The sequence below is a fragment of the Cannabis sativa genome, chromosome 7 (assembly GCF_029168945.1).
Source record: "Cannabis sativa cultivar Pink pepper isolate KNU-18-1 chromosome 7, ASM2916894v1, whole genome shotgun sequence".
In the NCBI taxonomy this organism is placed as follows: domain Eukaryota; kingdom Viridiplantae; phylum Streptophyta; class Magnoliopsida; order Rosales; family Cannabaceae; genus Cannabis; species Cannabis sativa.
In genome coordinates, this window is record NC_083607.1 from 56,723,376 (window position 1) to 56,736,616 (window position 13,241).

Consider the following 13,241-nt stretch of genomic DNA (forward strand, 5'->3'; position numbering starts at 1 on the left):
CATGGCTGACCACTGCCACTGTTTGGCCCCGACTAGTGGCAATGGTCTCCCGTTAGGGGTTTGATATTCAAAATGAGGTTTTGGGGTCCCAGGACATCCAAAATATGACTCGCCATCAAAAAATAAGTCAAAATACAGCTCGAGGGGTCCAAAACACATGCATGACTGAGAGCTGCTATTTGGTCGTGTTAGTGCTCGCAACTAGAGCAAAACAACACAAACTGCCCTTCAGTAAAACGGACATAACTCTCTCAATTTGTATACAAATGACATGCTTCAACTTGCATTAGAAATATATTTTCAAGGCGGATCTAAGTGTGTCTCATAGTTATAACTCAATTCTGAAATTATCGAGTTTAAAATTTGGTAACAAGGCAGACTGGTACACTTTACTCGAGAATTGAGTAGTGTAATTAAGTGTGTGATGTTGGAGAATAATGCTACAACCCATGTGTTGTTTGTTGGAAATTATTTTACCATGATCTTAGATCTACTCACAAGTATGTTGATTAACACCCTAAATATGAACTTCTAAAACGATTATGAAATAAACACATATAAAGTTTAGGAAACCTTACATTGGGTGCAGCGGAATAATATGACTCATTCCGTTCAGATATCTAGCCCTTGATTCCTTTCTGTAGCAGAGCATTATCAATATCTGAACCTGGATCTCTTTCTCTCATTCTTTAGTGCTGAAACTCCTTCTTACTGAAAGTCTTTCTTCACGATCTTCCTCACTATGATTGAGGTATCACTTGCTGTGTGTGGGCACTACTCTAACACTAAGTGTTTCAAAATCTCAAGGAAGAAGAGAGAGAAGAAGTGGCGGCTAGGTATAGAGAGAGAAGGCTCAGGTTTTTCTCTGAAGGAAAAAGTAGAAAGTTAAGTGTAAATTTCCTGAAGCCTTCACTATCTATTTATAGCATTCCACTAGGGTTAGCTTTGAATTATTTGGCATTAAAATAATGAAAATATCAGTTTGAAAAACCATCCCAAGTGGCCGGCCATGTTGTGTAATGGGCCTTACTTGGATTTTGCAGTTTTCACAAATTTTATTTCTATTTTCTTAAAAATGCTAATTTTTAAATTCAACCATTTAAATGCCAATTCTAACTATTTAATAACTATAAATAATTATTAAATAATATTATCATTTATCATATTTATTAATTGAACCATACAAAGTATCATAATTATCAAATATGCCCCTAAAACTCTTTCTTTACAATTTCGCCCTTACTTAGTGAAAAAATTCACAAATAGACATAGTCTAATTTGAGAATTATAATTGATTAATCAAAACCAATTATATGAGTCTTACAAGCAATATTATCTCAACTAGTGGGGGGACCATGGGTCTATATAACCGAGCTTCCAATAAGCAGATCAAGAATTTATAACCTAAATTCACTGACTTATTAATTCTTCGTTGAATCCACGCATAGAACTTAGAATTGCACTCTCAGTATGTAGAATGCTCTATATGTTCCACCATATAGACACATCATTAGTTATCCATTGTTATAATCCTAATTTGATCAATGATCCTCTATATGAATGATCTACACTGTAAAGGGATTAGATTACCGTTACACCCTACAATGTATTTTATCCTTAAAATACTTAACCCCGTATAAATAATATTTCAGCTTATGTGAAATGAGTACTCCACCATTTATTTTTGTTTGGTCAAGCTCGAAGGAGATCATCCTTTACTTACTATTCGCCAGATAGAAGCTATAGATTCCATGTTTATGTTAGCGCTCCCACTCAATTGCACTACCGTGTCCCAAAATGCACGTATCACCCTGACCTAAAAGTAGGCTTAACTAACAAATCAAAGAACATGAATAGCCTCTTAAGATTGAGCCGAATCATAACAGGATTAAGATCATTTGATCTAGGATCAACTAGGCGATATTGACTTGAATAGATTTTACGGTAAGTTTAATAAATCTAAGTCAAAGTTCAATATCGGTCCCTTCCGATGCATACTCCATGCATCCAACTTGAGCTTTACTTTAACCAATGCTCTAGAAAGAACATAGCATTTCTCCAAATGCAAGTAAACTCTGTTGTAGATTATCATATCAGTAAAATCCTATGTCTGATAAATCTAGGAAACTTTATTCACATAGTCATGTTTACTTTCCAATATGTTGACAACACAATAAACAGGATCAAGTATGTGAAAAGGGTTTCAGATGAATTCATACATTATGTACATATAATCATGTGAACCATGCAACATTAAATGTTATTTCTGATCTATATTAATAAGTAAATCTGATTATATTGAAATGAGTTTTATTTAGGGCATAAAACCCAACAAACTCCCACTTGCACTAATATAAAACAAAAAGTGCATTTCAAATAATCTCAACACCTTGATATACAAATTAAGTGTAGTAGTAGTAAACTCCTCGTAATAGGATCTGAAAAAGGTTGAATTAAACACAACCTTTTTTCCACCATTACTCTTCCTTAATCACAAAATCATTGATAATGTGAAATTCCTCTCTATATGTCTACTCTTTTTGGGATACTTGATTCTATACCTTTGGCAACTACTTTTGGTTAATGAGGAAATAATACTAGTAGTTTAGGCAATTTGGAATGGTGCCAAAAATGTATAGAAATTTTCTTAGACTGAATAAGTACCTTTCCGGCAACTTTAACATTCAGTCCCTTTCTAGTAGACCTAGAGACTTCAGATAGGTTTTTACACTTCTCCAAAATCACTATTCCACCCCCAGAGTAATCACCATCTTATCAGAAAGATTTTCTAGCACAAAGGCAAATTTCGAAATTTGATGTGGTGTAGTCTAAGAGTTTTAAATACACCCTTATTGACTAACATATAGTTCCTCTTCTTAATCTCAAGATTTACTTGATTGTTTTCCAATATTCTTCTTCTGGATTAATCTGATACCTACTCATTACTCCCACTCAACAGCAGGTGTCTAGTTTAAGGCATACTAAAGCATATCTGAGACCTCTCACTGTTGATATAAGAAATTCTTTCATGGCTTTATCTTTTCTGGAATAGTTGAGACTTTTCCTTAGATAAATAAAATCTATGCCTAGAAGTCGAGAAGCTTCTATAGATTGCCATTAGAAAGAAAATGCTTCAGCATCTTACTAAAGTAATTTTCTTGCATTAGAGTAAGTAATTACCAGGCATACCACAAGCCATAGGTTTAGATAAACTCAAACCTATAATACTAGGAACAAGAAGTTTTGTTAAGTCCATTGAATAGATTTATACACGAAACTTCCTTTTATGTCCTTGTAATAGAAAACTTTAGGTTATTCCATGTGAATGGATTAAACCATAGTTCTATTGGCTTTTCTTCTTAGTTTCTTATCTTGACAATCCATTACTTGTTTAAACTCACAATGGATTTTAATCACTAGTGTCTTCCAAGTCATAAGAAGGTGAGTTCCTAGAAACTCTCCCACTACGACAAGGTACCGTGAATTATGTCTAAGAAAACTAAATGGTATTGATCTCTTCAGTTGTGACAAGACAACAGAGGCAGTGGGATCATCATATTTCAAATAAGATGATAGAACACTTTTGGAATCAAGAAAAAATGTCTCCTTTATTTTGAGACTTAGTCATTATCTTAGAAAAGTAGTATTTGTTTAAACAAACACTTTCTTATCTATTGACTATGGGATGATCCACCCCTAATCACTTAGAATAGCTAAGAAACCATGGTTAACAGTTCTAGCTTTTCTTAAGATTTTGATTAGGTCATCCATGAATCTAGTAATGATTTACTTTAAGTATACAACCATTGCATCATTCTGAAATTGTATTACCATAGGACTTAGGCAACGACTAGTAACTAATCATCAATATGCAAATCGAAATTTCTGGGGAGGTAAGTTTGGATATAATTCAAAAATCAAATTTAATGATCTTTGAACTGCATATCTATTAACTATTTCTCCACCCCTATCAGTTCGCAAGATCTTTAACCACTTACCTTGATGGTTTTCCATCATTGCTAGAAATTAATGAAATTTTTCAAACATTTCAAATTTCTTTGCATAAGGTATAATCTAGAGTTATCGTTTTAAGAATACAACGAAAAACTCATATCCACCCCTGAATGTACATCCATCTGGAATGAGATGAACTACTTTCAGTGGATATAGGCATATTAACTCTTTGCAGAGATTGATCTTGTCAAAACCACTATGAACAAGATACAAATGCCATAGATAAATAAAAATGTGGTTGTGTCGTTTTGATGACTTAGGTTTAGTTACATCAAAGAGTTCTTAGAATAGTGCAAGTGGATCCTGGTCACAGAATACTAAACTCATATTCCATACAGTTTGAATCCATTGATAGAAGATGAATATTAAACACTTGTGAAAGTGTAACTGTATTGTATCCTGGAATTAGAAATATAAGAAAATTTCTGTTTGGAATCTAAAATTAAAGTCAAAGACTTAAATTTATACCAAATATAATGATTAATTCTATCTTGGACCACCACTACTAATTTAGACTCTAAGTCAGATTTGCCCATACAAGTAGGAGATATCTAAGATTGAGGATTTATATCATTGTGGAATAGAATTTCGGGATTATAATCATATGTGTCATTTAATTTCTGAAGAGAGAAATTAGAATGACATGAAATGATATATAGACCATTCATCCAATGATATGTTATTGAGCTAATTCGAAATGAATAAGCGAATAGGAATTAGGATAATTCCGTTGTTTAAATAAGAATCCAACGATGCTTCAAAGACAAAGTAATCTTATTTATACAATCTTCTTGTTTCATATTGTAAAAATACTAGTCTAAGGTGTCATCAATTGATGAACAACTAGATGTTGCATATACAATATTTATCTTTCGAGATCTAACACTATTATGTATGTCTAATGGTGAAAATCCATTAGGGATTTATCTCATTAGATAAACAAACCAAGTTAGACCAACAATGAAGATTCGAAATTAAACTACAACTTAATAACAGAAAATAACATGGTTCAATATAAATTCATACACAATTCAGAAACTATTAAACATATAGCAAGTAGGAATGACAAGTGAAAATACTAAAACATACAATCCTAAATAATTTCCAAGGTCTTCAACAAACTGATACAGTGTCCCGGTAGGCGAGAGTCAAAGTATCATTCATTGAATAGAGTTGTCAGCTCATCTAAAATGCAAACCATTCTAGCAACCTTTAATTCGATCAAAATAAGAATCCAACGTTGTCCTGGTAGGCGAGAGTCAAGGTTATTCTCATTTTATGAGCTTCCACCATTGTTTCATGTTTTATAAGTTTATCTCTAAGTAATCACTGTAGGGGAGAGTCTAATAGAGATGAAAACTTACAAAACACTTATCAAATGAGATCTTACGGTGTTAAATGCGTTCAACGAATAACCATCCATAAGGGGGACGAAGTCTAGCGTCTCGAGGTTATATTGAAAACATTTAACTGTTGTAAGACCAACAATGGAGATCGAATATCTTAATAATAAAGCTCATTCTTTTAAATGTATTTTCATTATTATTTAAAATAAAATATATTCATTAAATATTGAATTTAGAATGAAAATTCTAAATTAGAATTTAATTTAATATTTATAAAATTATACTTAGATGGTGATTGAAATAAGTTGAATTATTTCCATCTCAGTAGTAATTTTGATATATAAATATTAAGAAAATTATTTAAGTTGTATTAATTTAAATTAATTTGCAACTCAAAATAAATTTTCATGAGAATATATTTATTGTATTTTGAAAAAGAAAGTATAAAAACTTTATATTTTCAAAATACTTAAATAATAATTACTTAGAAAAATACTTCAAGCAAAAATATCACCTATCTAGATTTTCTTTTGACTAATTAATTCAATTTCTAATAATATACTTTAATTCATTTATTTTAAATTAATCAATAAATGAAAAAAATCATTGATTTAAGTTGGTCCAAGAATTATTTAAAATAAATAATTAATTTACAACTTAATCTATTTTTCAAGATAAATTCAAAATCATCTTGCATTATGAAATGCAAATTCGAAAATTGATTAATAAAATAAAGAAAAAAAAAATATATTTTAAAAATTATTTAAATTTAGTTGAAAAAATAAATTTCAACTAAAAATAATTTTCTATTTAATTAAGTGTCATGAAAAAGAAATATTTAAGTATCATGATGAAAATCAACTTAGATATTTAATTTTCAATTTAATTAAATGTATTAAATTCAAGAAATAAATAATTAAGTGTAGAGAAGGCTTAATTATTAATCTCTAGTTTAATACTAGGAAAAAATATACTTAAAATAAATTGTACCAAAATTAATTATTTAAATAATTAATTTCACAATGTATAATATTTTCCTATTTAATATTAGAAATAATAAGTAGTCTAGAAATAACTATCTAGAAAATATCTTATTTGACTAAGTATCTTTTCCTCAAAATATGAAAAAATATCTAATTTAAGTTGTATTAGAAAAAATCTAGAACTTAAATATTTTTCAAATTTAAATTTAATTAAATATCAAAAATTAAGTTGTAACCACTTAATTTGAAAATATTCCATTTTAAGTTAATATTTGAAAAAATATCAACTTAAAAAATATCTAAAGAATCTTAATAACCAATGCCTAAAATTCCTCAACTTAATTTTGAAATTTTAAATCCAAAAGATATTCAGATTTAAGCTGATTAGTTATAGATAACTAAATATCAACTTAAATAGGAATATTTAATGAAAAAATTAAATTAAGCTTCAGAAAGAATCTAGATGGTTATAATTCTATATTTAATTAAATACAAGAAAATACATATAGTTTAGCTTAGAATAAAAAATTCTTTAAACTATGGTTTTCTTAAATTAATTTAAAAAAAAATGAAATTAATTATGTTGCTAATCAATTTTATTAGGTTAAACTAATTTAATTAACCTAGTACAGTTATTCAAATCAGGCAAATGGGCCTTCACAATTGGGGTAGTTCATGTGAGGGGGTGTTGGGTTCAGTATGTCGTACCCACTACTATGCCTCCCAACTCTCACACAAGGCCCAGAAGAGAGGAATTTAACCTTAAAATGAACAACTGTTATTAATTGAATAGGCCCAAAACTAAATGGGCCTAAATAAAATCTATCAAGAACTATGATATTTTATATAGCAACAACAACTTATATGCATCTATAATTAAAATTAAACACATAGGCTCACACAGGCACACAATTTGGATGGATCCTATCATGTTGCTAGTTCATACACAGATGAAAGAAGATTGTAAATATACCTGTTACAAATTATTTACTTGACCAAGGGAGCCATGAGTTAAAATCAGATCATTGGATCTGTCAACAAGTTAACCATGGCTATTTGCAATCAAGCAATAATAGGTTTTAAAATCTTACAAACAAGCTAAAACACATACTCTTGCAACAAGGTTAGCTGGATAGTTGGATGTAGGATTTATTTAATTTTAAATAAATAATTTTGAAAAATTAATTAAATAAAAAAAATTTATTTACGAAAAAATAATAAAATAAAATAAATTTAAATATTTTTGAAATTAATAAAATAATATTAAAATTAAACCTACAATTTTGAAAAATTAGGTTTCAACCAACCTAAATATCATTTCAAAATTTGCTAACTACTTTTAAAAATTTAATGTTATTTTATAAATAAAAATTTAAAAAAAGATAAATAAATATCTTTTTAAGATTTTATGATTTAATTTAAATAAATAAAATAACAAAATTTAAAAGTTAGCAAAATATCTTACATCTATTTAAAATTACATGATTATAGTTATCTTATTTTAAATTTAAAAAAGGTCAAATTATTTTTAAAAAAAATATTTAATTTAAAAATTTAAAATCTGACCTTAAATTTAAAAAAATAAGATAAAATATAATCAAATTTAAAGATAAGATAGATAATTAAGCAAAAAAGATAGATATTTAATATTTTCAAATTCAAATTACACTAATATCATGAATTAAATTAAAAAAAATATTAATTAATTTAATTATGATAATTAGAATTGAAATAGGAATAGTAAATGTCTAAATACAAAACTACACAAAAAATCGGAAGTTAAATCCATGAAAAAGCATGAAAAATCGAAGAAAAACGAAAAAATTGCGAGCTGTACCCAATTCGTTATGTATGGATGATGAGATTCCATTGATATAGAGCCAATTCCAATAGACTTATTGGAGGGTTCCATTGGCGTGCATCCAGTAGGAATTGAACCTACGAATTCGCCAATTATGAGTTGGACGCTTTAACCATTCAACCATGGATGCTTAGCGGGGATCCTCGTACATGGTGAATAACCAAATTCCAATTGAAATGAAATCTTTAGGGTAAATTAATGCAATTTAGGAGGACTTAATCTTAATGAAAGGACATCAATTCAAATCCTGGATTTTCGAATTGAGAGAGATATTGAGAGAGATCAAGAATTCTCACTATTTCTTAGATTCATGGACCCAATTGAATTTAGTGATATCTTTCATTCACATCTTTTTCCATCAAGAACGTTTTATAAAACTCTTGGACTCCCGAATTACTGTCCTCGCGCGCTCTAAGGGTTGCATGGGCGAGGAAACACGGCGCAGGGAAGGAATTGCATGATTTCCGCGCGCGTGTCCCTGTTGCTCAATCCCGATATTTTTCTAAACTTCAAAAAATTATAACTAATTCAAATTAAATCGAAATTGAGTTCTGTAAAAAAGTAACTTGCTTAATTTTTTCCATACTATCCAATAAAAATAATTCTAGAAACAGATATTCAATTATTTTTCACGAAAATTCACAAACATCAGTCAATCATCATATAACACTCAATACAACATGATACCATCCAAAACATCAAACAATCGTTTTAAGTCCAAATTTCTTGCAAGCAAATCAATTACCATGGCTCTGAGGCCAGTTGTTGGAAATTATTTTACCAGGATCTTAGATCTACTCACAAGTATGTTGATTAACACCCTAAATATGAACTTCTAAAATGATTATGAAATAAACACATATAAAGTTTAGGAAACCTTACATTGGGTGCAGCGGAATAATATGACTCCTTCCGTTCAGATATCTAGCCCTTGATTCCTTTCTGTAGCAGAGCATTATCAATATCTGAACCTGGATCTCTTTCTCTCCTTCTTTAGTGCTGAAACTCCTTCTTACTGAAAGTCTTTCTTCACGATCTTCCTCACTATGATTGAGGTATCACTTGCTGTGTGTGGGCACTACTCTAACACTAAGTGTTTCGAAATCTCAAGGAAGAAGAGAGAGAAGAAGTGGCGGCTAGGTATAGAGAGAGAAGGCTCAGGTTTTTCTCTGAAGGAAAAAGTAGAAAGTTAAGTGTAAATTTCCTGAAGCCTTCACTATTGATAGCATTCCACTAGGGTTAGGTTTGAATTATTTGGCATTAAAATAATGAAAATATCAGTTTGAAAAACCATCCCAAGTGGTCGGCCATGTTGTGTAATGGGCCTTACTTGGATTTTGCAGTTTTCACAAATTTTATTTCTATTTTCTCAAAAACGCCAATTTTTAAATTCAACCATTTAAATGCCAATTCTAACTATTTAATAACTATAAATAATTATTAAATAATATTGTCATTTATCATATTTATTAATTGAACTATACAAAGTATCATAATTAACAAATATGCCCTTAAAACTCTTTCTTTACAATTTCGCCCTTACTTAGTGAAAAAATTCACAAATAGACATAATCTAATTTGAGAATTATAATTGATTAATCAAAAGCAATTATATGAGTCTTACAAGCAATATTATCTCAACTAGTGGGGGGACCATGGGTCTATATAACTGAGCTTCCAATAAGAAGATCAAGAATTTATAACCTAAATTCACTGACTTATCAATTCTTCGTTGAATCCACGCATAGAACTTAGAATTGCACTCTCAGTATATAGAATGCTCTATATGTTCCACCATATAGACACATCATTAGTTATTTATTGTTATAATTCTAATTTGATCAATGATCCTCTATATGAATGATCTACACTGTAAAGGGATTAGATTACCGTTACACCCTACAATGTATTTTATCCTTAAAACACTTAACCCCGTATAAATGATATTTCAGCTTATGTGAAATGAGTACTCCACCATTTATTTTCGTTTGGTCAAGCTCGAAGGAGATCATCCTTTACTTACTATTCGCCAGATAGAAGCTATAGATCATCCTTAACTAACAAATCAAAGAACACGAATAACCTCTTAAGATTGAGCCTAATCATAACAGGATTAAGATCATTTGATCTAGGATCAACTAGGCGATATTGACTTGAATAGATTTTACGGTAAGTTTAATAAATCTAAGTCAAAGTTCAATATCGGTCCCTTCCGATGCATACTCCATGCATCCAACCTGAGCTTTACTTTAACCAATGCTCTGGAAAGAACATAGCATTTCTCCAAATGCAAGTAAACTCTGTTGTAGATTATCATATCAGTAAAACCCTATGTCTGATAAATCTAGGAAACTTTATTCACCTAGTCATGTTTACTTTCCAATATGTTGACAACACAATAAACAGGATCAAGTATGTGAAAAGGGTTTCAGATGAATTCATACATTATGTACATATAATCATGAAATAAATCATGTGAACCATGCAACATTAAATGTTATTTCTGATCTATATTAATAAGTAAATCTGATTATATTAAACTGAGTTTTATTTAGGGCATAAAATCCAACATTGTTATGTGCGAGCAATGACACCCCAAAATATATATTTTCACTACTTCTCACCAATATCATGAATTCCAAGCCGAGAGGTGACATTCCTTTGCCACTCCATTTTAAATTGGTGCATCTCTAGCCGAAAATAATCATTTCCCAATATTTGTGGAATTTTTGGCCTAGAAATAAGGAGATTTTTGTTGATATTTATTTATTTATAATTGTTTATTCGTTATTATGAATAAGATACGAGATTTGTTAATGTGATACTCCGACATGTGGGGGATCATGAACAAATACTAAGGCCTATATAAAGAGAGTGATAGGCTAGGATAGGGGGATCGCTTGCTTGCTCATTGGACGACTGCTGAGAACATTACTTCCCTTCATCTTTTTTCCTAAGTCGTCCATACTTTGTTGACACTAAGCCTGCCATTAACATACACAGTTTCTAAGAATAAGGACCATTCTTTTTTCTTACTTTTATTAGTTTATTATTTCCAAGAACCTTACAACCACCATATTTATCAGATTTGTGAATATTAAGTCTCCCATGAGTCTTGTGTTCATAAATCTTGATACAGATTTCACCTAGAAATCTATTGTTGTATTATTGTCTACACACTTTTGAGAACATATCTCTAGTGTATTGAGTCTAATTAATAAAAGTAAAAGTAAATGTAGCCCCATTACTATCGCGATATAGGGGTGAGCTACTATAAATCCACGGTGTCTATTTTATTTATTGCAGTTTTATTAAGTCAAATTAATTCATCGTAATCCTCTTTATTTTTACGATCTTCTTTGATTAGTTGACGAAAAACCATGTCAACATATATATAGATTAAATTTATTAAAAAAAATTCTTTTTCAAATTATAAATTTATACATTAATTATTTTACTTTTTATAATATTAATTACATTTCAAAAACAATATACAAATTTTCATAAGTATATATAAACTAAAAAAATCATAAAATAAATTGAAGATTAAAAAATAAATATCATCCCAAAATTTGCACAATTATTGTGCAATACTGCGAGAAACGCATATTAATTTCGTAGTTTTTAATATGAGTCAATTTTAATATATTTTTAAATGGAATTTAACATACTTTTAAGAACTCTATAATATTTTTTTTTTTAGATATGAGCTAATGTATACTAATTCAACAAACACATATTTGGCACTACTAGGTTATTAGAGCATCTCTAACCATGGGTGTTTAGAGAGAGTGTTTGTTGATGTGGCAGAATATTTGAAAGAAGCTAACCATAAGAGATGTTGGGATTTCAAGTCAAAGAGTAACATTTATGCCATACTCCTTTTTCTAATATAAAATCAAAACAAATAATATATTCAATAATAACCAGCGAAATCATAGTAGCAAATTTAAAGGTTTACTAGAGGAGTACTTTAAAAAGTTACCAAAAATAATACGAAAGAATGATAAAATAAAATATTATATTTTTAAATAGTATAGAAATTTTTTGTAACATTAAAGTGTGTCACAATTGGAGATGCTCTTAGGCCAACGCCAATGGGCATGCAAAACATCAATTACGGTGTGATATTACACCAAAACCAATTCCAACCGAACCACAATTGTATAACTATTTTTGGGTTTGTCTACATTGTCCCACCATATTTAGGTGAGCATTGTAGACAGCACTAAATTGTTTTTTTTTTAATAATTATATAATATTTAAAAAAAACTAAATAATTATAAATAAATATTAATCAAAATATTTATAAATGTATTTGTTTGTATTTTTATATTTTTAAGTGTGCTAAAAAATAATTTAGGGATGTTCGCGGGGCGGGTATTGCGGTCTTTGACCATTTTTTTTAAACCAATCCACACATGCGGTTTTTTTAATTTCCCAAACTACACCCGCACCGCGAAACTAAAAAACTGCGAAAATGCACCGCAAATAATGTAATGTTTATTGTAAATTAAAAAAATTTAATATTTACTAATATAATTTATTGGATTTAACAAATATTTAGTATTAAAATATTCTTATTATATTAATAAAATAATAGAATGATGAAGAATATAATATTTGGTGTAATTTTTTAGTATTGTGGTTGGAATTGAAAAAAAAAAATTAGTGTTAAAATAGTAGTTATTTAGTGTTAATTTTGGATTTCTCCATTAGAGATGCCCTTAGGTACTAATAGTGTCTAACATTACAAAGTAATATCATTTATAGTAGTAATATTCTATAATAATTATTAATTAAATTATAAAAAAAAATCGATATTAATTGTACCAATAAATAACATCTAAAGTTTTATTTTTTAAAAAAATAAATAAAATAACATCTTAAGTAGTTGACACATTTTCAGAAAAAAAAAAAAAAGTTGAGACACTAACTATAGTACGTCTTTTACTATCTCTCTTACAAATAAGAATATTGCTAAAAGGTGTCCTAATTCCTTTGTAATATTTTTATTAGTTTTATTAAGCATTAAAT